The sequence below is a fragment of the Bubalus bubalis genome, chromosome 3 (assembly GCF_019923935.1).
Source record: "Bubalus bubalis isolate 160015118507 breed Murrah chromosome 3, NDDB_SH_1, whole genome shotgun sequence".
Taxonomy (NCBI): domain Eukaryota; kingdom Metazoa; phylum Chordata; class Mammalia; order Artiodactyla; family Bovidae; genus Bubalus; species Bubalus bubalis.
In genome coordinates this window covers 69,120,801-69,147,844 of record NC_059159.1, presented here as the reverse complement: position 1 = coordinate 69,147,844, position 27,044 = coordinate 69,120,801, and the positions used below count along the sequence as shown (strand labels likewise).

The following is a 27,044-nucleotide window of genomic DNA, read 5'->3' as shown; positions in this document are numbered from 1 at the left end:
TTTGAATTTTAATTAGATTGTAGTTATATCATATTTTGATATATCCTATATTTTTGAATCATAAACAGCCATTTCTTAAATCATGCTATAATTTTTAACTTAAGACAGTGCTTTTAACTCTGCCTCTTTCTTCAACAATCCTTTTTATTTTTGCATTTTCTATTTTCTAGGAAATACAGTTTTCATCATTTTCATCATAATGGTTTCATTATGTCAAAAGTCTATTGCTTTTCAGATATAATTTAAAGTTTTCTTTCAGTAGATTCTTCCTGGATAGAACAACAAAAAAAGCCAGTTTATATTTTTGGCAGTGCTTGATGGTTTAGGAAGAAATTTTTCTAGATTTTCCCTAAGTTCATTAAGTACCTTCCAACTAACAGAGGCCTCCAGGCTTCTGATAGCTCTTTAGCCCAAGGGAATAGCATTTCCTGGATGAGCTCATTTAAAACAAACAAACAGCATTTTAAATAGTAAATTTTGTTAATAAAAATAACAAGATGGTTACAATGATCGTAATGATCACAGTAATGTGTTTCTTTACGAATTTATACTTATCTCATGGAGTATTTTCCTGAGAAATTTCCATTGTAGCTATTTGAGACATATAACTTAGTTATAGCACACGCACTAATACTATAATTTGTTTAAAGCTTCTTTGTAATTAAAGAAAAAATTCTATCTAATAAAGTAATTTTTCCTTTTCCCCAGATGGATTATTTATTTAATAGTAATAAAATTTTTAAAAAATCACAATAATATTACAAAACTGAAACAAAATGATGACTCTCCAAAGAATGTTTTTAAGCATATCTGATTTTGGAGAATATCCTCCAATACTTCTTTTGTTTAATCGTTTTAAAATTTGTAGTCATTATGCTCTAAAAATACAAAAAAAGAAAATAAAACCACAATGAAACACTCCCATCTTTATCTATTGCTATCACCGCTTTATGTCTGTCTACTAATTCATCCATTCTTCCATTCATCACCTACTTGGCTATCTATCAAAATCAAATCATTTGCACATATCAAAAAATGATTCAAGGTCTTTTAAATGTCATAAAACCTGATTATTATTTGCATTTTATTTCAGTAGTGCTACATTGGTGAGAAATGTCACTAGGCCCTCATAATTTAAACCCATTAAAAAAGTAAAAATGTTTCTGTTTTAAATCATATTAAAATGATTAAGTTTTAAAATAATCAGCATTAAAATATCTGCATTAACTAAGTGTGATTCCAATTAAATTATTATTGCATTTACAGTTAGTACCTGATGTGGAAGCAAAATTTCAAGTCTATGTGACACAAAAGTTACTTCAAGCTAAACAATTGATTATTATGGGGCTTATTATATTTTCCTAGAAGCAGAAAGTCATCATGTTGACTGTATTATTTTCTTATTATGTATATTCTTCTGATCATTAAACATAGATGCTTTGTAAGGAACAGTATTTTATGAATTAATATATGTCACTGGTAAAAGGTGAAAGCTATTATCAACTTTCAGTCTATTTAATAGTTGAGAACAATTGTAAAAGTGTATTATCGTTTTGAATTTTGATCATGAGCCTGTTGATTGCTATTAAAAAAAAAAAAACTAAGCCTCTCTGCCTGCTACAATTCTTCCATCGGAAGACAGGGCTGTGAAAATCTGCAATAGACTTCTATGTGACTTGATGAATAGCAAGAGAGCTTAGTGGAAATGTTGAAGTCCTTCATGATTAAAAAGCAAACCTTTAATGTAGTTTTTGTTTACCATGTCATAAGTGCAGCGTTGGAAGTTATTGCCAAAGAGTCATTGGAACAGGCATCAGTGAGGCAATGTCAGCCAGCCGATGCTTTGAAAATGATTCAGTTCCTCTAGCCTTATGACTAAAATAATATCCAGTGGCTCCAGCCCCAAGCCTGGTTAATGCATCTGTCCAGAACACATAATTACTCGGTCATAACATTCCCCCGGCCACCAGCCAACAAACCAATCAGCATTTCTTCCTAACTTACCAGAATTTTTGCTGTGTCAAACTGTTTGATCTCTAGGTAGTAAAAATGCAAAAAATGGAAGGACACTGCACTGGAAGGTTTTAATTTAGAATAGTTTCTCATGGAAATTAAATTTGAAGAGAAACATGTTTTTGTCGTCATGACTGAAGTTGAGATGTTAATTTGGTGTCCCTTTGCAAACTGCATCATTTGTTTTTTCATCAGAAGCTCACATTTTTAATCATTTTAGTGAGGAAATATTTTAACAACAAAAGAACAGCAAATATATCTCCAGTGACTATTATATGATTTTGTTTCCCAAACATTAACAAATAGAGTGACAAAATGTTCCTTTTTTGGTTAACAGTAATATTGTATGTGCCTATATTTATGTACATGTGTATATGTAGAATTCTTTATATCATCTTCAAAGAGAAATTATGAAAGTATATATGTAATCATAGATGTGTGAGCATAATCTAGGTTTTATTTTTTTACAAGCTCTTTATATTTGGATAACTGTTAATTCTTAAAATTAAACTGAGGGGGAGGGATAAATTAGGAGATTGGGATTGACATATACCTACTAAATATAAAATAGATAACTAATAAAAACCTGCTGTAAACCTGGGTAGTTCTAACTCAATACTCTGTAATGATCTGTGTGGAGAAAGATTCTAAAAAAAAAAAGAATGGATATATGTATATGTATAAATGAATCACTTTGTGGTACATCTCAAAACTAATACAATATTGTAAATCAACTTTTCTCCAATAAAAATTTAAAAATAAATACAGTAAAATTTTAAGAAAACTATTTTAGATTGAATGACATTATTTCTCCCTGTTTCCCACAGTCTCACCTATAAATGCTTTAAAATGAATTTAAAAAATCATTTTTTATGAAGTGAAGATTAACCGAGATGTAAAGTTTGAGTTTAGTTATACGGAATAAATAGGTTAAAGTCACCAGGGGCAGTGAGGAAGAACATTCCACATAGAGGGGAAAGCACGTAGGCAGAAGCATAAGAGTGAAAGAAAATGACACGCCCAGGAAAGTAGGAGAAATTTGGTCTTTCTGGAGCACAAAGACAAGCGGGAGGGTGATGGGGGATGAGGTTGACATGGTAACCTCAGGTTGTGAAGGACCTTAATATGTAAAGTAGAAGCACAGATCTTAGGACTCCTAATTTGAAGAAATGACATTGGACTACTTCAATGGGTTAATTTGTGGGCACATGAAAATATTTTCTCAATTACTTCTCTCCCTTCAACTTCTTCCTGTATCAGGCTTAGATGGCGATGCGCACATTGGATCATATTCCTGTCTTCCTGTCTGGTATGAATTGAAAGACGCGTAGAACTATTACACTTTGTTCCCACAAACAGTTGGTAAGATTTCTGTAGCATCGTTTCTTTATCTCAGCACACACTGACCTCCAAGGGAACAGGGTCTGGAATGAAGATAAAAAATAATGTCGGAAGCAAACTGCCTTTCAAATAGCTGATTACTGAGCACTCTGTGAGGAACGCACATTCAGTGCCCTTCCCAAGTCACAAGAGGAGACTTGTGTATTTACATAGTACACATATTCCCACATACATTCACGGAGGGCCGCCTGTCTGCTTTCTTTGCGCCAGGCTGTATCATCACAGGCTTGTGTGTGCACACTCACCATCGCAGTTTATGGGCTGGTCTTCATTTCTCCTTTCACTTCCCATGTGCTGTTCACATGTCAAAACCTTGATGTATTTACCAAGAGACTGTAATAAATAAGAAACATGAACCATCCCTAAGTCATAACCGCTTTCCTTTTTCAGTGATCGAATGTCATATAATTCCAGAGGCGATGGGAGCTTCCTTCCGTGTTGATACGGTGAACTCCCCGCAGGCGACTCCAGGCAGACATGGTGCTTGGGCTGCCGCTACCATTGCAAATCTTCACGTTCCTATCCAACTACATCCTCACAAGCAGATCTGGTTTGTAAAAGATTCTTGTTTGAAGAATAGATGTAACTCTTGAAGTGACGAATAAATTTAAGAAATGACTTTATCTTAGAGGGGAGAAGTCATAGTGTTCACGAATTACTATGTCTCTGCTATGAATATAAACTCCCTACAGGGACTTCGGAGAGTAGATATAGGAAACTTTGCATTTTCAAGGAACGGAATTCATGCTCTAAGGCAGCATTACCCAATAAAAACACCATGAGAGCCATATATGTCATTTTGAAATTTCTAGCAGTTTGTCGCATTAGAATAAGCAAAAAGAAAGTGAAATTTCAATAACATTGTATTTAATCAAATGGATACATATTATACCAATATTTAATCAATGTAGAATATTAATAGAATATTTGTATTTGAAAAAATTAAGTTCTCTAAATTCTTACGATCTATCTCAATTTAGACTAGCCATATGTGGCAACTGGCTACTATATTAGCAGTGTACTCAAGATAGAGAGGGCTTCCCTGGTGGCTCAGTGGTCAAGAATCTGCCTGATAATGCAGGAGATGCGGGTTCCATCCCTGAGTGGGGAAGATCCTCTGGAAAGGAAATGCAACCCAGTCCAGTATTCTTGCCTGGGAAATACCGAAGACAGAGGAAGCTGGTGGGCTACAGTCCATGGGGTTGTAAGAGTCAAGACACAACTTAGTGCCTAAACAACAACAAATAAGAGACCAGAATTCATGATCACGTGTGTCAGCTTAGAGGCACGTATGAAACTGGTGTACGCCTCTAGGTTTTAGCCCTTAGAGAGCAACATCATAAAAACATTCATCAGATGCTAAATTCATTTAGATTTACCTACGTACTTTTTGTGTTTTAGTCTTTATTTCTTCTTGAATTTCTGACTTTCCCTCAGATAAATTGTATTCAGCTCGGAAAATATTTTACATATAAGTCTGCTGAAGATAAATTTTCTCAGTTTTTGTTTTCTGAAAAATGTCCTAATTTCGTCTTTATTTTTGGAAGGTATTTTTGCTATGCATATAATTCTAATTTAAACTATAATTTTATCTAAATACTTTATAGCTTTATGGATTATTTTTTTGTTTGCTTTTTGTTTTTGCTTATACTATTTCTGTTGAGAGGCAGTTGTCAGCTGTCAGTCTAATTGTTTTTTTTTTCTTTTAACTGCTTTTAAGATTTTCTCTTGGATTGATTCTCAGCATCAGCTTTATCATTATGTGAACAGATACTGGTTTTTGTTTTTAGCTATTTCTACTTGAGATTTGTGTGGCTTTTTGAATACATGGCTTGGTTTATTCCATTAATTTGCAAACATTCTCAGTCATTTTCTCTTTAAATATAACTGCTGTTCCATTCTCTTTCTGTTCTTATTTTGGGAGTCCCAAGAGAATGGAACAGCAGTTATATTTAAAGAGAAAATGACTGGACAATGTTTGCAAACTAATGGAATAAACCAAGCCATGTATTCAAAAAGCCACACTACTATATCCCTTTATAATTCTTATTTTCTTTTTCATATTTTTCATTCTTAATTTCTCCATGCTTTATTCTGAACATTTTGTTCTGACCTATGTCTCAGTTCACTAATTCTCTCTTTAATATTTTTAATTTACTATAAAACCTTCTCATTGAAATTTTAATTTTGTAATTGTTTTGTTGTTGTTTTGGAATTCTATCTTTAAAAAAACCTGGTTTTTAGTTTCTGCTAAAATTTGAAGTCTTAATCTTTTATGTCCTTGTATACAATAAGCTTAACTCCACATTTGGAGTTCCTATGGGTCTGCTTCTATTGTTTGTTTTTGCTGTTTTTCAGAGTAGTGTCATTTTTCTGTGCCTACTCACTGCCTCACTCCTGCCACAGTGTTTATTAGACTGCTTTAAAATTGTTCTGGAAAAAGGAATACTGTTGTAATTTCCAGAGAGGATTTACTTTTCCCTCCATCAGGTACCTGGTGAGGGGGGAATCATCTTAATCCAGTTTCATTTATTGAGATGTTTTAAGGTGAGCTCTGGGTCCTGCAAGTGCTTCATCCCACACCTCACTCTTATCTTATTCTTTATCTTTATCCTTATCACCTGAAGGTGCATTCTTTCCAACCCAAAGGGAGGGGTTTCAACTGGGAACTCCCATTGACAGGCTCTGGACTGTTTCTATTTTCTTTGTCAAAAGCACTTCTTATGCTCTCATCCTTCCTCTTTCAAATTAAGGGAAAAAAATGTGAAAAGTGGTCAGAGCTGGACTCAATTTTCTACTTCCCTTTTATACCTCAAGATGCTGAAGCAGTAGCATTTCACGAACATGCTAGCTCTCCTAGGCCTTAAAATCATGTTTTGTATGTTCGATCCAGTTGTTTCAATACCTGGCAGAGAATCACTCTAAATAGTCTACCACTTTCCCTTAATTCATTGTGCTATAACAGATGCTATTTTTGTCCATTTTATGGTCAAACTTTCCTTGATACAGTGGCAACTTATTAATCTTTGGTTGAAGCTGGCTCAACAGATTGAAGTAGAAGCCCTCTGGGCTAAGAATCATCTTTTACATATCTTCCTGGCTTTCACTCTCCTACTTCTCCTTCCATTCAGATTTTCTCACATTTTTAAATTTTAATTTTTTACTTATTTTTCTTATTTTGTTATTGCAATATAGTTGAATCACATTGCTGCACAGCAGAAATTAATACAACATTGTAAATGTACACACACACACACACACACACACATATATATATATATATATATATGGCTTTCCTGATAGCTCAGTTGGTAAAGAATCTGCCTGCAATGGAGGAAACCCCGATTTGATTCCTGGGTCAGGAAGATCCCCTGAAGAAGGGATAAGCTACCTACTCCAGTATTCTTGGGCTTCCCTTATGGCTCAGCTAGTAAAGAATCCGCCTGCAATGTGGGAGACTTGGGTTTGATCCCTGGGTTGGGAAGATCCCCTGGAAAAGGGAATGGCTACCCACTCCAATATTCTGACCTGGAGAATTATATGCAGTCTGTGAGGTCTTACATATATGTATATCTTACATGTATGTATATATATATATACACACATATATACTTTTAAAAAATTCTTTTCCATTATGGTTTATCCTAGAATTTTTTAAAACATTTGTTGTATTTTTTCCAAAATATTTATTTATTTGGCTGCATTGGATCTTAGTTGCATCATGTGGGATCTTTCATTTTGGCACACTGGTTCAGTAGCCCTGAGGCATGTGGGATTTGGCCTACCCTGCCAGGGGTCGAACCTGCATCCCCTGCATTGCAAGGTGGATCCTTAACCACTGGACCACCAAGGAAGTCTCTATCATGGGATATCAAATGTAATTCCCTGTTCTATACAGTAGGATCTTGCTATTTATCCATCCTATATATAATACTTTGCATCTGCTAACGCCAACCTCCTACTCCATCCCTTCCCACCCTTCCATTCAAATTTAACCAGAATATACTTCAAAGTTTTCCCATCATTTTACAGTTTCGTTGAGGTAAAGTAGATATTTTTCAGTTATATGATGTACTTTCAAATAGTTCCGGCATGCATCTTAGGATCATAGTATCTCACTAAAATATATGAATGGAAGGCTTACTTTTTGTCTGTTGTTCTGTTGCTCAGTCATGTCCGACTCTTTGCGATCTCATGGACTACAGCACACCAAGCTCTTTTGTCCTCCACTATCTCCCGGAGTTTGCTCAAATTCATGTCCATTGAGTCCTTTGTCTACATTTGATTTAATAGGAACAATTTTTAGCATCACTGTTGAAAAAAGCAATCTACAAGGTTTTTGTTCTTTGCGTGTAGCATGTTTCCTAGCTGTGCTGCTATAGGCAGTTTCAGCTAATTTTGTTTTGGTTTGTGTTTGACTTTTTGTTGCTTTGCTCTTTCACATGCTAGAGAATGAAGTGGCATTTGAAGAGGCTGAAGATCAATTACAGTAGCAGAGTTTCTTGGAGTCTAATAGGGATAGTCATATATAGTTCACTTGTGAGTGTTTTAGGTATTCAGAGTAAGTTGATATATTTCCTTCTCCAGGGGATCTTCCCTGGCCCAGGGATCAAACTCATGGCTCCTGCCATGTCTCCTGAATTGCAAGCAGATTCTTTATCACTCAGCTACCAGGGAAGCTATAAGTGTCTGCTGGAGATATATTGTGAAAATGAACAACCAGCTCATGGTGAAGCTGTATCCTGCTTTATTTGTAGCTGATCTTCCCACGCCTGCCTTTCTGGATTGCTCTCTTCCACAAACATGAGCACATCTGTTTTGCCTGGAGCTCTGTTTCCAGGAAACTGGGCTAAGGTAGGGTGTGTCAACAACACCATGAATATTTATGATTGTGATATTGCTAACTTAGTAGATTCTTGGTAAACACATGCGGAATATTTATTAAAGACTTACACTGACCAGAAGAGATTTTAATTAAGATGTTTAGCCAGTTGAAGTCTAAAATGATAGTGATAGCAAACATTTAATGAAAATTTACTCTTTGCCAGATACTGTGACAAATGCTTTGCAAATGTTATCTCTTTTGGCTTTCCCAATTGGTGGACACTATATACTATTAACCCAGTTTTTACATATAGAGAAAGTGAAGCTCCTAGTGGTTACGTAACTTTCCTAAGATCATGAGGTGGTGTCACAACTGGATCTAAATGATTCAATTCCAGAATTTATCTTCTTGACCACAAATTATATGGCCTATCCAAAGTTTTACTTTTGTTTGTATACTTCTACTTTTTTTTGTTGGTCAAGTTATTGGAAAGTTTTAAAAATCTATTCCATCTCACATATTGGACAGCTGAGAGATATCTAAAAGTGATAAATGTTGGTATCACAGTTAAAAAATAAGACATCTGTTAATCAGGTTAAGTATCAAAATCAGCAAACTGATGTTTTTCTGAGGAGAAAAATATGTGAATGCAAGTGGAGAGTTAAAAGGAATTCCTTGTTTGATATCATAATCATCCCAAGAAGTGCTGTATTATTTAATTAGATTATCTAGGAAATCCAACTTGGTTTTCCCCTCAAGTCATCTTATTGAAACAGATAATTTTTTTGAAGTATAAGCAAATTTAAAAAATAAGTTATTTTTTGAAGCTATGAAAGCAGTACAGTCAGATGACTTTATTTTGTATTTTTCTTTTAGTTAGAAATATGATTAAAAATAACATTATGTTTAACTAAATGCCTATAATTCAGGAAATGGATGATAGTTAAGTTATAAGTAGCAAATACTCTTGGGGTCCATTTGTCTTGAAAACAGATTCTAAGTAGGTAGACATGCCTTTCAGTAGGAAATCTGACAAATCAAGTATTTTCATAATTAAACTATAACATTCAACAAATACCTATCTTGCGCCTACTGTTAGGCACTATTTTATTTGCTAGGAATTTGGAAGCAAAAAAATCCCTTCCCTCATGAAGCCTACATGCTAGTAAGGAAAATAAACATTAAACAAAATTATTTTTTTCAGATTTCTGATTGGGAAAATTACTGCAAGAAATCAGAAATCAGTGTGAGATGACAGCCCTTGATAAGGTGGTGGTGGTAGTGGTGGGCGCCAGCTGTTTTAGCCAAGTGGCTCATTTTTAAAGAGTCCAGATTCTCAGGTACAGAACTTTATCGATGAGGAGGAGCTGAAGATTTACTTGGACTTCTGCAGGTGTGGATCATCATGGACTCTCAGAGGCAGGAAGGCCTTTAGGGTCTATCCCCTTCCTGTTGCAGACCACACTGAGAAGAGGAAATTCCAGTTGATTGCACCCTAGTTCACACAGATTGTCAGTGTAAATGACAATGCTGGCCTAGTTTTCAGTCAAGTATTTTTTTAGCAATCTTTTATTACTGCTGTTTCTCCATGAATAAGAGAGAATGATACAATTCCAGATAGTCACAAAGCCACTTCTAATCTCATACTGCTCATGTCTTTATTCCAACTTCTCAGTCTTTCCCTGTCACTTTATCTAAAATTGCAACTGCCTCCATGTTAGGTCTCCCTTGGAGAACTATCACCCTGTGCTCTGTGACCTGCGCAGGTTCCACTTGGAGAGCTCAGACGTTGCAAACAAAACTTCCTTTCCATGCATCACTGGGAGAGATGCATACTTACTGTGTAAAAGTCAGGCATAAACTTGCTTCTCTCCTCCCCAAATGGTAAGCTGCATTATCAGGGTGATCATACGTAAACTTCAAGGGTTTGAAGAAACATCACCAGTAGATTATGTTGCCATCAGAAGACAGTGAAAGTCTCTCTAAACAAGATGACCCTTTCTTGAAAGGTATCCTGGAGGGATAACCTACTTATTATGTACACCTTGAGGGAAGTTATCTCAACCTTAGGAATATCCATTTAGAAAAGATGGTATGGAAATAGTTAGCTAACTAACTCTTGTTAAAGTGATCAATGATGAAGGTGCTAAGGCCAGCCTCGACTTGATGATCTGGTGGTTATGCTCTCAACCTCCTGTTTGTATCTGAATCAATACCTTGGGTGAACTGGAGAGCTCAATACAAAAACTTCGGAGAAAGTCACCTGTCTTTCCTGGGTATATCTTGATGTTTTATGGGATTTGTTCCTATGGCTGGGTCTTAAACCATGGGTAGCATGTTGAGGCAACCAAGGTTGGCCTCATCCTGCTTCTTGGCATTTTGTTGGTAATATAATGAAATGCTGTAGTGCAATAAAATGTTGGTAGTATAGAAAAATGCCTTAATAAAGAAAGAGAATTTGGGAATTGCCTGGCTGTTCAGTGGGTAGAACTCCACATTTCCAATGCAGGGGTCCTGGATTTGCTACCTGGTGTGGGAATCCTTTAAGCGCCCCCCCCCCAAAAAAAAAGCAAACAAACAAACAAAAAGAGACAGTATAAGAGGCATCCTGGGGATGCGTGAGGATGCAGTAGGTGGTGAGCACAAAGCAGGAAGCAGCTACTCCTGTTAGGAGTGGACCTCATTGCGAAGAGAGTCCCACAAGGGCTGATCTCCTTTTCCTCTGTATCTTATTCCTTAGGGAGCTCACCCACTTTAACTTCCATGACCAGCACCTCTAGGTTGGTCATCTCCTAATCTATACATCTAATGCTGTCTCTCCTCGAGGTGGTGCGGTTGCTGTTTAGTTGCTAAGTCATGTCAGACTCTTGCTATCCTATGTACTGTAGCCTGTAATTCTCCTCTGTCAATGGGACTTCTCAGGAAAGAATACTAGACTGGTTTGCCTTTTCCATTTTCACCCAGGGATCTTTCCAACCCAGGGACCAAACCCACATCTCCTACATTGCCGGTGGGTTCTTTACCACTGAGTCACCAGGGTGTCCCCCCTTGAGATGTGAAGTGAAGTCGCTCAGTCATGTCCGACTCTTTGCAACCCCATGGACTGTACCCTACCAGGCTCCTCCCTCCATGGGATTTTCCAGGCAAGAGTACTGGAGTGGGGTGCCATGAGATGTAGTCCTGCTTAAATCTTAGCATTCTTCATTGGTTTAATGGAGTTTTGGGTGTCTACTCTGTGCCAAGATTGCAAAAGTGATGCAAATAAGTCAGTGCCCTCAAATTCAATGTAGTAGGAGATACCCTAATTAGCAGCATCATTTAGTGTCACCGGAAAGGGCTTTAATAGCAACATGGGAGGACTAAGAATGGCCAGGGAACTCAGTCTGGGGATGGAGTCAAGGAAGGATTCCCAGAGAATGTGACTCCACTTGAGACTGAGCAATAATGGGGGTGAAAAGGCCAAAAGGGGGCGTTTTAAGGTCCAATGCCCAGATGTCATAAGACTTTTTAATTCCATCTCAGCTGAATAGTACCAGTCCTTTCTTCTACCCTCATCTCCAACCCAATAACACTTTATTTATAATTTCTTTCCTTGCATAAGAGGAACATCTTATTCTACAATGTATCATAGTCACATCACTGTACTTCTCTCTACCAGACTGTAATGGCGGGTCTATGACTTACTCATATTTGTATTCACCACATATGAAAATTGGGGCTTGCTTATGGAATCAAATCCTACAATGAAATAGGCCAATGGACTAAATGGAAAGTGAAAAATTATCATGTACTTTTGATTTGTTTGTGTCAAGGTCCAAATATACAGAAATGCAAGGAATCTTATTTAATGCAGACAAGAGTATAAGTGAAACATTAGGGTTAGAATCCTAAGCAAAGACTTTTCCATTTTCTCATCTCTCAGTTCAGCCTCCTCAGATATCCCATCACCACAGAGTAGAAAGAAACTCTTATTTTTTGCTGAATCCTTGACTCTTCCATGGGTCTGCCTCTGTGACAACTGCTTCCATGTGATCTGGCAGTTGAAAATTGTAGGTTAGGTTTCTTTAGGTCAAAATGATGTCTAGGATAATTTGCATGGAAATCACTGTGATTATACAGCTTGATTTCAACTGAAAAATTCCATGTCATGTAACAGTTATTACTATTCATATAGGGAGCATGAAAGTAATTCCATGCTGGCTTTAAAATATTTAGATGTGAAAATTATTTTAAAAGGCATATTTTATATGAATAAGAATCTGTGAAGAATGAAAACATTAAAAACAACCAACAACTATTAGTCACCAGCCAGAAACCACTATGTATCACCCTCTCCCCCACCCCTAACCCTAACCCCCCACTAAAACATGTGCAATACTGTGGAGAAATGTTGAGTTGCAATGACATTTTTTAATTATTATTTATTTATTTTTTACTGCACTGTATCTTTGTTGCTATGAGCAGACTTTCTCTAGGTGCAGCAAGCAAGGGCTGCTCTCTAGCTGTGATGCTCGGACTTCTCACTATAGTGGCTTCTCTTGTGGCTCGGGGGCTCTAAGGGGCATGGGGATCAGTACTTACAGTGCTCAGGCTTAGTTGTTCTGCATCTGTGGAATCTTCCAAGACCAGAGATCGAACCCGTGTCCCTTTCATTAGTAGCCAGATTCTTAACCACTGAACCAACAGGGAAGTCATGCAGTGACATATTAACTCCTGGGACTTATCCATCCCTGGACAGCCTTCCCCTTGGCCTGCCTGGATATATATATATCAGGGCTCTTTACCTTCAGCACTTCAGAGTTCACATGACCCAGAGACTTTTCCTACCATAGAGGCAGAATCGTAGGAGTCTATATGTCAAAGTCACACACTATGATGAACTTCAGATCAGCTCAGTCACTCAGTCATGTCTGACTCTTTGCGACCCCATGAATTGCAGCACTCCAGGCCTCCCTGTCCATCACCAACTCCTGGAGTTCACCCAAATTCATATCCATTGAGTCACTGATGCCATCCAGCCATCTCATCCTCTGTTGTCCCCTTATCCTCCTTCCCCCAATCCCTCCCAGCATCAGGGTCTTTTCCAATGAGTCAGCTCTTCACATGAGGTGGCCAAAGTATTGGAGCCTCAGCCTAAGCATCAGTCCTTCCAGTGAACACCTAGGACTGATTTCCTTTAGGATGGACTGGTTGGATCTCCTTGCAGTCCAAAGGGCTCGCAAGAGTCTTCTCCAACATCACAGTTCAAAATTCTTCGGCGCTCAGCTTTCTTCACAGTCCAACTCTCACATCCATACACGACCACTGGAAAAACCATAGCCTTGACTAGACGGACTTTTGTTGGCAAAGTAATGTTTCTGCTTTTCAGTATGCTATCTAGGTTGGTCATAACTTTCCTTCCAAGGAGTAAGCATCTTTTAATTTCATGGCTGCAATCACCATCTGCAGTGATTTTGGAGCCCCCAAAAATAAAGTCTGACACTGTTTCCACTTTTTCCCCATCTATTTGCCATGAAGTGATGGGACCAGATGCCATAATCTTAGTTTTCTGAATGTTGAGCTTTAAGCCAACTTTTTCACTCTCCACTTTCACTTTCATCAAGAGGCTTTTTAGGTTCCTCTTCACTTTCTGCCATAAGGGTGGTGTCATCTGCATAGCTGAGGTTATTGATATTTCTTCCAGCAATCTTGATTCCAGCTTGTGCTTCTTCCAGCCCAGTGTTTCTCAAGATTTATTCTGCATATAAGTTAAATAAGCAGGGTGACAACATACAGCCTTGACGTACTCCTTTTCCTCTTTGGAACCAGTCTGTTGTTCCATGTCCAGTTCTAACTGTTGCTTCCTGACCTGCATATAGGTTTCTCAAGAGGCAGGTCAGGTGGTCTGGTATTCCCATCTCTTTCAGAATTTTCCACAGTTTATTGTGATCCACACAGTCAAAGGCTTTGGCATAGTCAATAAAGCAGAAATAGATGTTTTTTCTGGAACTCTCTTGCTTTTTTGATGATCCAGCAGATGTTGGCAATTTGATCTCTGATTCCTCTGTCTTTTCTAAAACCAGCTTAAACATCTGGAACTTCATGGTTCATGTATTGCTGAAGCCTGGCTTGGAGAATTTTGAACATTACTTTACTAGCATGTGAGATGAGTGCAAATGTGTGGTAAGCATTCTTTGGCATTGCCTTTCTTTGGGATTGCAATGAAAACTGACCTTTTCCAATCCTGTGGCCACTGCTGAGTTTTCCAAATTTGCTGGCATATTGAGTGCAGCACTTGCACAGCATCATCTTTCAGGATTTGAAATAGCTCAACTGGAATTCCATCATTTCCACTAGCTTTGTTCGTAGTGATGCTTTCTAAGGCCCACTTGACTTCACATTCCAGGATGTCTAGCTCTAGGTGACTGATCACACCATCATAATTACCTGGGTCACGAAGATCTTTTTTGTACAGTTCTGTGTATTCTTGCCACCTCTTCTTAATATCTTTGGCTTCTTTTAGGTCCATACCATTTCTGTCCTTTATCAAGCCCATCTTTGCATGAAATGTTCCCTTGGTATCTCTAATTTTCTCAAAGAGATCTCTAGTGTTTCCCATTCTGTTATTTTCCTCTGTTTCTTTGCATTGATCATTGAGGAAGCCTTTCCTCATTTCTCCTTGCTATTCTTTGGAAATCTGCATTCAGATGCTTATATCTTTCCTTTTCTCCTTTGCTTTTCACTTTTCTTCTTTTCACAGCTATTTGTAAGGCCTTCTCAGACAGTCATTTTGCTTTTTTGCATTTCTTTTCCATGGGGATGGTCTTGATTCCTGTCTCCTGTACAATGTCATGAATCTCCATCCATAGTTCATCAGGCACTCTGTCTATCAGATCTAGTCCCTTAAATCTATTTCTCACTTCCACTGTATAATCATAAGGGATTTGATTTAAGTCATACCTGAATGGTCTAGTGGTTTTCCCTCCTTTCTTAAATTTAAGTCTGAATTTGGCAATAAGCAGTACATGATCTGAGCCGCAGTCAGCTCCTAGTCTTGTTTTTGCTGACTGTATAGAGCTTCTCCATATTTGGCTGCAAAGAATATAATCAATCTGATTTTGGTGATGTCCATGTGTAGAGTCTTCTCTTGTATTGTTGGAAGAGGGTGTTTGCTATGACCAGTGCATTCTCTTGGCAAAAGTCTATAACCCTTTGCCCTGCTTCATTCTGTACTCCAAGGCCAAATTTGCCTGTTACTCCAGGTGTTTCTTGACTTCCTGCTTTTGCATTCCAGTCCCCCATAATGAAAAGGACATCTTTTTTGGGTGTTAGTTCTAAAAGGTCTTGTAGGTCTTCATAGAACCATTCAACTTCAGCTTCTTCAGTGTTACTGGTTGGGTCATAGGCTTGGATTACCGTGGTATTGAATGGTTTGCCTTGGAAACAAACAGAGATCATTCTGTCATTTTTGAGATTGCATCCAAGTACTGCATTTCGGACTCTTTTGTTGACCATGATGGCTATTCCATTTCTTCTAAGGGATTCCTGCCCTCAGTAGTAGATCTAATGGTCATCTGAGTTAAATTCACCCATTCCAGTCCATTTTAGTTCGCTGATTCCTAGAATGTTGATGTTCACTCTTGCCATCTCTTGTTTGGCCACTTCCAATTTGCCTTGATTCATGGACCTGACATTCGAGGTTCCTATGCAATATTGCTCTTTACAACATCAGACCTTGCTTCTATCACCAGTCATATCCACAGCTGGGTATTCTTTTTGCTTTGGTTCCATCCCTTCATTCTTTCTGGAGTTATTTCTCCACTGATCTCCAGTAGCATATTGGGCACTTACTGACCTGGGGAGTTCCTCTTTCAGTATCCTATCATTTTGCCTTTTCATACTGTTCATGGGGTTCTCAAGGCAAGAATACTGAAGTGGTTTGCCATTCCCTTCTCCAGTGGACCACATTCTGTCAGACCTCTCCACCATGACCTGCCCATCTTGGGTGGCCCCACAGGGCATGGCTTAGTTTCATTAAGTTGGACAAGGCTGTGGTCCATGTGATCAGATTGGCCAGTTTTCTGTGATTATGATTTCAGTGTGTCTGCCGTCTGACGCCCTCTTGCAACACCTACGGTATTACTTGGGTTTCTCTTACCTTGGACGTGGGGTATCCCTTCACGACTGTTCCAGCAAAGGTGCCGCCACTGCTTCTTACCTTGGACAAGGTCATCCCTCCTGACCGTGAACGTGGAGTAGCTCCTCTCGGTCCTCCTGCACCTGCACAGCCGCTGCTCCTTGGACGTGGGGTTGCTCCTCTTGGCCGTCACCCCTGGCCTCTTATGTGGGGTGGCTCCTCTCTGCCACCACCTCTGACCTCAGATGTGGGATAGCTCCTCTCAGTCACTCCTGTGCCATTGCAGCCTGGTGCTCTTGGCAGCCGCCCCAACCTGTTTGATGAACTTCAAGAACATTAAAGAAAGAAGCTTGTAATAAGTTCTGTGACCACCTTGGTTTTCAGAAATTCATGTTATTTTATGCCTTGAGTAAAATTCTCAATTCTTGAAGTGATTAAAAGCATTTTTACTTCCTTGGTGTTATCACCATGAAGTACCAGCCAGTACAGAGATCAGAAAGGTTTCTAGAGGGTGGAATTGTCTTTCATCAGAGAATCAAAGTAATGTCCAGAATCTTTGACTTCCGACATAGTTGTATTTGAATCTCCAGTAGGCTATGCATTAGTGGAGAACTTTGGACAAGACACTTCACTTCACTAAGCCTTAATGTTCTCATCTGAGAAATGGGAGTGTTAATGGGAGCAGCTTCATAAGGTTGCTTTGAGGATGATATAGCTATGGTTTTACCAGTGGTCATATATGGATGTGAGAGTTGGACCGTGAAGAAAGCTGAGCGCCGAAGAATTGATGCTTTTGAACTGTGGTGTTGGAGAAGACTCTTGAGAGTCCCTTGGACTGCAAGGAGATCCAACCAGTCCATTCTAAAGGAGATCGGCCCTGGGATTTCTTTGGAAGGAATGATGCTAAAGCTGAAACTCCAGTACTTTGGCCACCTCATGCGAAGAGTTGACTCATTGGAAAAAACTCTGATACTGGGAGGGATTGGGGGCAGGAGAAGAAGGGGATGACAGAGAATGAGATGGCTGGATGGCATCACTGACTCGACGGACGTGAGTTTGAGTGAAATCCGGGAGTTGGTGATGGACAGGGAGGCCTGGTGTGCTTTGATTAATGGGGTCACAAAGAGTCGGACACAACTGAGCGACTGAACTGAACTGAACTGAAACTATGATGCTGCTTAAAAAAAATCTAGATATTCCATTCTGAAGTACTTATGGATGAAATCATATGAAGTTTAGGACTTACTTCAAAATAATGCAGATATGAGGAAATGGGTAGGGGTATAGAAATAAGTAGATTGGCCATGATTTTTTGATTGTAGAGAATGGGTTATGAGGTACATAGGAACTCATTATGTCATTTTATTTTTGTATATTGAAAATTTCCACAATAAGAAAAAATTAAAATGATAAAAATAATGCAAGTAAAGTTGTTAGCAGTGTTTGGCACATAGTATATAGTAAAAAACATATATGTCTAATTATTATAATGGTAATCTTCACAGAGTAATAGTTAACATCATGGACATGGTGAAATATTGATATAAGGATGTCATTTTTAAAACGAATGGTTCTAATTACAAGTTATATATATATTTTTGAACTGAACTGATTTATTTTAATTGGAGGTTAATTACTTTACAATATTGTATTGGTTTTGCCATACATCAACATGAATCTGCCACAGGTATACACGTGTTCCCCATCCCGAACCACCTCCTCCCTCCCAAATTATATTTTTTAACAGTTCAGTTCAGTTCAGTTGCTCAGTCATGTCCGACTCTTTGCAACCCATGAATTGCAGCATGCCAGGCCTCCCTGTCCATCACCAACTCCCAGAGTTTAGTCAAACTCATGTCCTATATATAATTTTTTTTCTGTTTTAATTGAATAGGATATAACTGTTTTATTATTTATCACAAATTAAGGACCTACTAGTAATTATTTTTTTCATCTTTTCATATCCAAGTCATTATCATGAGTAAAAAGGAAAAAGATTACACAATTTCTGAATGTTTTGACATGATATCAACACTTGAAAAATTCTAAGCAAATTAAGAACTATTTCTATTTGTTTAGTTAATAAAAAAGAAATCCAATAATCATATAAATTTTAGCAGAACAACAATGATGTCATAGCTTGTTAACAGAAATATTTAAATCAATCCTCTTTCATTAAAGCCTGCTTTTTCTGGTTCTTTTGGGACTAGGGGCAGCCCTCTGCCCACACCAGGACCTACTTGTACAAGAGACTTTTCCATATGCAGGACAGGTTTTGTGCTCCGTCTCAGGATAGCCATGGAGCTCTCCAATTCCCTGGAATGAATGACTGCTGAAAAGCATGCTTCCTGCCCTGGTGGGATTTCCTGACAGATAGTAGATTTTCTCATTCTCTAAGACCAAACCTGAATGCAAAACACAAAGTTCCTGTAGAATCTCACTAATTCCTCTTTTGGGGGATTTTTCACTTATGCTCACAGTCTGAAAGTCAAGCAAATCTCTAATGCCCATGTCCTCCAATGGTCCTGCTTTTTTCAGGGACTTCTGGAAATAATTATCTTTGCACTTCAGAGATGAAAGCTTTGTTAAATATGTGAGACAGCAAGCAGATGTGGCAGAGCAGATCACACTGCACATCGTCTTGCATCACAGCTGTACAGCTGATGGAGAGCTCGCCTGAAACGGCATCATTGAGAGATGCAAAAGAAAATGGTTGTTTGGAGGAAGAAGATTAACATCTCTGGTACTGCATGATTCAGCAGTGAAACCCAGAATAGATGCATCCAAATGATTTTTTTTTCTCAAAAATTCATATAATTAAAGCATGGACACAAAATAAAATAGATCATAGACAGTGAGTACATAGAACACTTTCTTTGTTAGTATCCATAAATATACAAGAAGAAATTCTTTAATAACAAATTTTTTTGCCATTAGTTTTCTGTTGTTGTTGTTCTGTATTTTATTTCTTTGTGTGTGTGTGTGCGCCATTAGTTTTATAAAGAGTAGCATCTAGCCATTTTATGCACATTTACTCTCATGATCAGATTATTTTATTTTTATTATCAAGCCTATGACATGAGATTTTTAAGTTTTGCTTTTTATTTAAAAAAAGATGATTTAATATATATATTTATTTTTATTCTAAAAATGATGATTTAAATATATATATCCTTTTACTCTAAAAAATGATTGAAATATATATATTCAGTTCAGTTCAGTCGCTCAGTCATGTCCGACTCTTTGCGACCCCATGAATCACAGCACGCCAGGCCTCCCTGTCCATCACCAACTCCTGGAGTTCACTCAGACTCATGTCCATCGAGTCAGTGATGCCATCCAGCCATCTCATCCTCTGTCGTCCCTTTCTCCTCCTGCCCCCAATCCCTCCCAGCATCAGAGTCTTTTCCAGTGAGTCAAACTTGGCATGAGGTGGCCAAAGTACTGGAGTTTCAGCTTTAGCATCATTCCTTCCAAAGAAATCCCAGGGCTGATCTTCTTCAGAATGGACTGGTTGGATCTCCTTGCAGTCCAAGGGACTCTCAAGAGTCTTCTCCAACATCACAGTTCAAAAGCATCAATTCTTCGGTGCTCAGCCTTCTTCACAGTCCAACTCTCACATCCATACATGACCACAGGAAAAACCATAGCCTTGACTAGACGGACTTTTGTTGGCAAAGTAATGTTTCTACTTTTCAATATGCTATCTAGGTTGGTCATAACTTTCCTTCCAAGGAGTAAGTGTCTTTTATTTTCATGGCTGCAATCACCATCTGTAGTGATTTTGGAGCCCAAAAAAATAAAGTCTGACACTGTTTCCACTGTTTTCCCATCTATTTCCCATGAAGTGATGGGACCAGATGCCATGATCTTCATTTTCTGAATGTTGAGCTTTAAGCCAACTTTTTCACTCTCCACTTTCACTTTCATCAAGAGGCTTTTTAGGTTCCTCTTCACTTTCTGCCATAAGGGTGGTGTCATCTGCATATCGGAGTAATTGATATTTCTTCTGGCAATCTTGATTCCAGCTTGTGCTTCTTCCAGCCCAGCGTTTCTCATGATGTACTCTGCATATAAGTTAAATAAGCAAGGTGACAATATACATACAGCCTTGACGTACTCCTTTTCCTATTTGGAACCAGTCTGTTGTTCCATGTCCAGTTCTAACTATTGCTTCCTGACCTGCATACAGGTTTCTCAAGAGGCAGGTCAGGTGGTCTGGTATTCCCATCTCTTTCAGAATTTTCCACAGTTTATTGTGATCCACACAGTCAAAGGCTTTGGCATAGTCAATAAAGCAGAAATAGCTGTTTTTCTGGAACGCTCTTGCTTTTTCCATAATCCAGCGGATGTTGGCAATTTGATCTCTGGTTTCTCTGCCTTTTCTAAAACCAGCTTGAACACTTTGCTCTATATTTATAAAAAGTTGTGTGTTGTGTGTTAGTTAGTCGTGTCTAACTCTTTGTGACTCCATGGACTGTAGCCCACAGGTTCCTCTGTCCATGGGATTCTCCAGGCAAGGATACTGGGGTGGGTTGCCATACCCTCTTCCATCCAGGGGATCTTCCCAACCCAAGGATCGAACCCAGGTCTCCCGCATTGCAGGCGGATTCTTTACTGTTTGAGCCACCAGGGCTGAATAGGATACCCATGAAAGGCTCACTGTAGAGGTCATGGTGGCCTGAGACTTGTTGGGGGTTTGCAGAATAGATCTTTATGATAGTCCCTTGTGGGCTGGGTCATTCAGAGTTTCTGCAGGACCCAGGGCTTCCATGGTAGCTCAGAGGGTAAAGCCTCTGCCTGCAATGCAGGAGATTTGGATTCGATCCCTGGGTGGGTAAGAGACCCTGGAGAAGGAAATGGCAACCCACTCCAGTATTCTTGCCTGGAAAACTCTATGGATGGAGAAGCCTGGTGGGCTACAGTCCATGGAGTCGCAAAGAGTAGGATGCAACTTCAGTTTCACTTTACTTTCACTTTATTTGTCTGCAGCACATCACATGTGGGATTACATTTCCCTGATCAGGGATCAACCTGGGTCCAAACAGTGAAAGAGTTGAGTCCTAAGCACTGGAAACCAGGAAATTCCCTAAAAATATTTTTTTAAATGTGATGAAGAGTAAAAAAGTATTCTACATGTGCCACCTCTCATGCCACAAAGCACACATCAAACTTGAATTCATCATTCCTTAATAGATGTTATAAAATGAAACTAGGGGGTTGTGAGATAAAAATCTGAAAGAAACTAGGGAAATCTAAGGTAAAATTTGGCATAAAGAGGATTCTGAGGTCAAATCTGACAGAAACTAGAGAGATGTGAGTAAAATCTGGCAGAAACTAGAGGGATCTGATGTAAAATCTGACAGGAACCATGGAGTTCTGAGGCAAAAATCTGACAGAAACTTGAGCATTGTGAGGTAAAATGTGACAGGAACTAGGGGATCTTGAAGTAAATTCTGACAGAAACTAGTAAATTCTGAGGTAAAATCTGACAGAACCTAGAAGGTTGAGGTAAAATCTGAGAGAGCTAGGATGTTCTGAGGTGAAGTCTGACAGAAATTGAGGGATTCTGAAGTAATATCTGACAGAAACTGGGATGCTGTGAAGTAAAATCTGACAGAACCTAGGACATTCTGAGGAAAAATCTGACAAAAACTTAAGGGTTCTGAGGTAAAATGTGACAGAAACTAGAGAGTTCTGAGATAAATATGACAAACTAGGGGTCTCTGAGGTAAAATATGACAGAACCTAGAAGGTTTTGAGGTAAAATCTGACAGAAACCAGAGGGTTCTGAAATCTGACAGAAATAAGGGGGTTCTGAGGAAAAATCTGACAGAGCTTAGGATATTCTGAGGCAATTTCTGACAGAACATAGGATGTTCTGAGGTAACATTTTACAGAAACTAGAAGGTTCTGCAGTAAAATCTGACAAAACTAGAGCATTTTGAGGTAAAATCTGATGGAAACTAGGGTTCCTGAGGTAAACTCTGACAGAAACTTGAAGGTTCTGAGGTAAAATCTGACAGTATCAAGAGGGTTCTGAGGTAAAATTTGACAGTACCTAGGACTCTCTGAGGAAAAATCTGACAGAAACTTGAGGGTTCTGAGATAAAATCTGACAGAAAGAAAGGCGTTCTGAGTTAAAATCTGGCAGAAACTAGATGGCTCTGCAGTAAAATCTGATAGAACATAGCGGTTTCTGAGGCAAAAACTGATGGAAATAGGGGGTTCTGAGGTAAAAATCTTACAGAATCTAAGGGTTTCTGAGGTAAATCTAACAGAATCTAAAGGATTCTGAGATAAAATCAGACAGGAACTACGGGGTTCTGAGGTACACTCTTACAGAAAGAAGGGCGTTCTGAGGTAAAATCTGACAGAAACAAGGTTTCTGAGGTAAAAACTGACAGAAATTTTAGCATTGTAAGGTAAAATGTGATAGAAACTAGGGAGTCCTGATGTAAATTCTGACAAAATCTAGTACATTTTGACATAAAATCTGACAGAACCTAGACGGTTTGGGGTTAAAATCTGACAGAACTCAGAGGGTTCTGAGGCAAATTCTGACAGAACCTAAGAGGCAATGAGGTAAAATTTGACAGAAACCTGGGGTTTCTGAGGCAAAATCTGAGAGAATTAGGATATTCTGAGGTAAAATCTGACAGAAATTGGGAGATTCTGAAGTAAAATCTGAAAGAAACCCAGGATTCTGAGATAAGATCTGACAGAAACCAGAGGATTCTAAGGTAAAATCTGACAGAAACTAAGGCTTTCTGAGGTAATATCTGACAGAAACTAGGGATTTCTGAGGCAAAAACTGACAATCTAGGGGATTCTGAGGTAAAATTAGATAGAAACTAGGGAGTTCTGAGGTAAAATCTGACATATGGGTTCTGAGGTACAATCTGACAGAAACTAGGACATGCTGAGGTAAAATCTCACAGAAATTTGTGGATTCTGAGGTAAAATAAGACAGAACCTAGGATCTTCTGAGGTAAAATCTAATAGACGTAGGCCATTTTAGGTAAAATGTGACAGAAAGAAGGCGGTCTGCCTAGGATGACCTGATGTAAACTCTGACAGAAACTAGAGGGTTCCAAGGTAATATCTGACAGAAACTAGGGGTTGTAGGAGTTTTAGGTAAAATCTGACAGAAACTAAGGTATTTTCTGGTTTGAGGAATTTTGTTCAGTATTTAGTGGGCATAGCAAATTTAATGAAAAGGCCATCTCTGATCCCTGGATGATTTTCATGATGGACCTTCAGAGGTTTCCTGGAAGCAGGACAGAGCTCCATAATAATGGAAGACATGTTCTGGGAGGCTTCTTATAGTCGCATGAAGACCCTTCAGCACATCCAGACACATATTCACTGCTTGTCTGTTCTCAAAAAAGGAAAAGCAAAAGAAAAGAGTCAATCATCTCTGTGTGTGCGTGTTCGTGTCTGTGAAAACTGAAGCATGCAAGCATCACCTTTCTCATATAACTTTGCTACCAAATAATAAATTTTTGAAAGTGTTTATTTCCCTTTGAATTCCATTTTCTTTAGTGACCTCAACAACCATCAATGACCTCAAAACCATTAGACCACTAGAAAATAGGGAAAACCACTAGACCATTCAGGTAAGACCTAAATCATATCCCTTATGATTACACAGTGGAAGTGACAAATAGATTCAAGGGACTAGATATGATGGAGTGCCTGAAGAACTATGGATGGAGGTTTGTGACATTGTACAGGAGGCAGTGATCAAGACCATCCCCAAGAAAAAGAAATGCAAAAAGGCAAAATGGTTGTCTGAGGATGCCTTCAAAATAGCTGAGAAAAGAAGAGAAGTGAAAGGCAAAGGAAAAAAGGAAAGATATATCCATCTGAATGCAGTTTCCAAAGAATAGCAAGGAGAGATAAGAAAGCCTTCTTCAGTGATCAATGCAAAGAAACAGAGGAAAACAACAGAATGGGAAAGACTAGAGATCTCTTCAAGAAAATTAGAGATACCAAGGGAACATTTCATGCAAAGATGGACACAATAAAGGACAGAAATGGTATGGACTTAATAGAAGCAGAAGATACTAAGAAGAGGTGGCAAGAATACACAGAAGAACTATACAAAAAAGATCTTAATGACCCAGATAACCACAGTGGTGTGACCACTCACCTAGAGGCACACATCTTGGAGTGCAAGGTCAAGTGGGCCTTAGGAAGAATCACTAAGAACAAAGCTAATGGAGATGATGGAATTCCAGCTGAGCTATTTCAAATCCTCAAAGATGATGCTGTTAAAATGCTGCACTCAACATGCAAGCAAACTTGGAAAACTCAGCAGTGACCACAGGATTTGCAAAGGTCAGTTTTCATTCCAGTTCCAAAGAAAGCCTGTGCCAAATAATGTTCAAACTACACACAATTGTACTCATCTCACAGGCTAGCAAAATAACACTCAAAATTCTCCAAGCTAGGCTTCAATAGTATATGAATCAAGAACTTCCAGATGTTCAGGCTGGGTTTAGAAAAGGCAGAGGAACCAGATATCAAATGGCCAACATCTGTTGAATCATAGAAAAAGCAAGGGAGTTCCAGAAAAACATCCACTTCTGCTTCACTGACTATGCTAAAGCTGTTGACTGTGTGGATCACAACAAACTACAGAGAATTCTTAAAGAGATGGAAATACCAGACCACCTTAACTGCCTCCTGAGAAATCTGTATGCAGGTCAAGAAGCAACAGTTAGAGCCATATATGGAACAACAGACTGGTTCCAAATTGGTAGAGGAGTATGCCAATCTGTATATTGTCACCTTGCTTATTAAACTTATATGAAGAATACATCATGAGAAGCACCAGGCTGGATGAAGTGCAAGCTGGAATCAACATTGCTGGGAGAGATATCAATAACCTCAGATATGGAGATGACACCACCTTAATGGGAGAAAGCAAAAAAGAACTAAAGAGCCTCTTGATGAAAGTGAAAGAGAAGATTGAAAAAGTTGGCTTAAAACTCACCATTCAAAAAACTAAGATCATGGCATCTGGTCCCATCACTTCATGGCAAATAGATGGAGAAACAATGGAAACAGTGGGAGACTTTATTTTCTTGGGCTCCAAAATCACTGCAGATGGTGACTGCAGCCATGAAATTAAAAGATGCTTGCTACTTGGAAGAAAAACTATGACCAACCTAGACAGCATATTAAAAAGCAGAGACATTACTTTGCCAACAAAGATCTGTATAGTCAAAGCCATGGTTTTTCCAGTAGTCACATATGGATGAGAGATTTGGACCAAAATAAGGTTGAGCGCTGAAGAATTGATGCTTTTGAACTGTGGTGTTGGAGAAGACTCTTGAGAGTCCCTTGGACTGCAAGGAGATCAAACCAGTCAATCCTAAAGGAAATCATTCCTGAATATTCATTGGAAAGACTGATGCTGAAGCTGAAGCTCCAATACTTTGGCCCCCTGATGTGAAGACCTGACTTGTTGGAAAAGACCCTGATGCTGGGCAAGATTGAAGGTGGGAGGAGAAGGGGATTACAGAGGCTGAGATGGTTAAGTGACATCACCGACTCGATGGATATGAGTTTGAGCAGGCTCCAAGAGTTGATGATGGACAGGGAATCGTGGTGTGCTGCGGTACACACGACTGCAAAGAGTTGAATATGACTGAGCGACTGAACTGAAGTGAACAAGCACAGGATAAAGTTGGAGCAGGTTTATTTTTCTTTTTTGCCACACTGTGTGGCATATGGGATCTTGTTCCCCAACTAGGGCAAGGAAGCCATGTTCTCTGCATTGGAAGGATGAAGTCTTATTCACTGGACCACCAGGGAAACCCCTGAGGGAAGTTTTATTATCTCCTGCCTCTAGGTGAGACTCAGAGAGTCTAGTAACTGACATGCAGTCCCTCAGAAGATAAATGGCAGGATTTTTGTTATAATTGTCTACTGATCCTCGTTCATTTTACTGTGTTCATATTCAAATGTACCTACATGACTTCTTGTGCTTGGTGGTGAAGTCAGAAACTTAGAATAGATTTGTGTGTTATTGGCTTTTATTTAAACAATTGATACAGGATGCTCAGGTATTTAATTTTCATTTTAAAAAGGATCTCCCTTGTCATAGTACTTGAAGCAGATAAAAGACAGATAAATGGCAGGATTTTTGTTATAATTGTCTACTGACCCTCGTTCATTTTACTGTGTTCATATTCAAATGTACCTACATGACTTCTTGTGCTTGGTGGTGAAGTCAGAAACTTAGAATAGATTTGTGTGTTATTGGGTTTTATTTAAACAATTGATACTGGATGCTCAGGTATTTAATTTTCATTTTTTTTAAATTTTATTTTATTTTTAAACTTTACATAACTGTATTAGATTTGCCAAATATCAAAATGATCTCCCTTGCCATAGTACTTGAAGAATGTGTCAGCATTGGAAGATTTTGTGATTTGGGGCCTTTGGTGTTTTCTGGATTAACCATGTCACATTTGCTCTCCTTCCTTTTCAGTTCTTTTTACTGGAAAGGACCTGCTGTGCTCCATTTGGTCACAGTCCTGACCCATTTTGGAGGTCCCATGAACTAGCACCTGCTATCACTGATGAACATAGATGTAAAAATCCTTAATAAAATTCTAGCAAACAGAGTCCAACAACATATTTAAAAGATCATACATCATGACCAAGTGGGCTTTA

The 27,044-nt window shown here is 38.6% G+C and overlaps 1 long non-coding RNA gene across 1 annotated transcript; it reads left to right on the top strand.

Annotated features, from left to right (window-relative positions):
* LOC123332744 lies at nucleotides 1-27,044 on the top strand. Its single transcript, XR_006549733.2, has 3 exons — nucleotides 1-3,375; nucleotides 3,805-3,964; nucleotides 26,860-27,044. It is a non-coding gene; the product is annotated as an uncharacterized LOC123332744 (long non-coding RNA).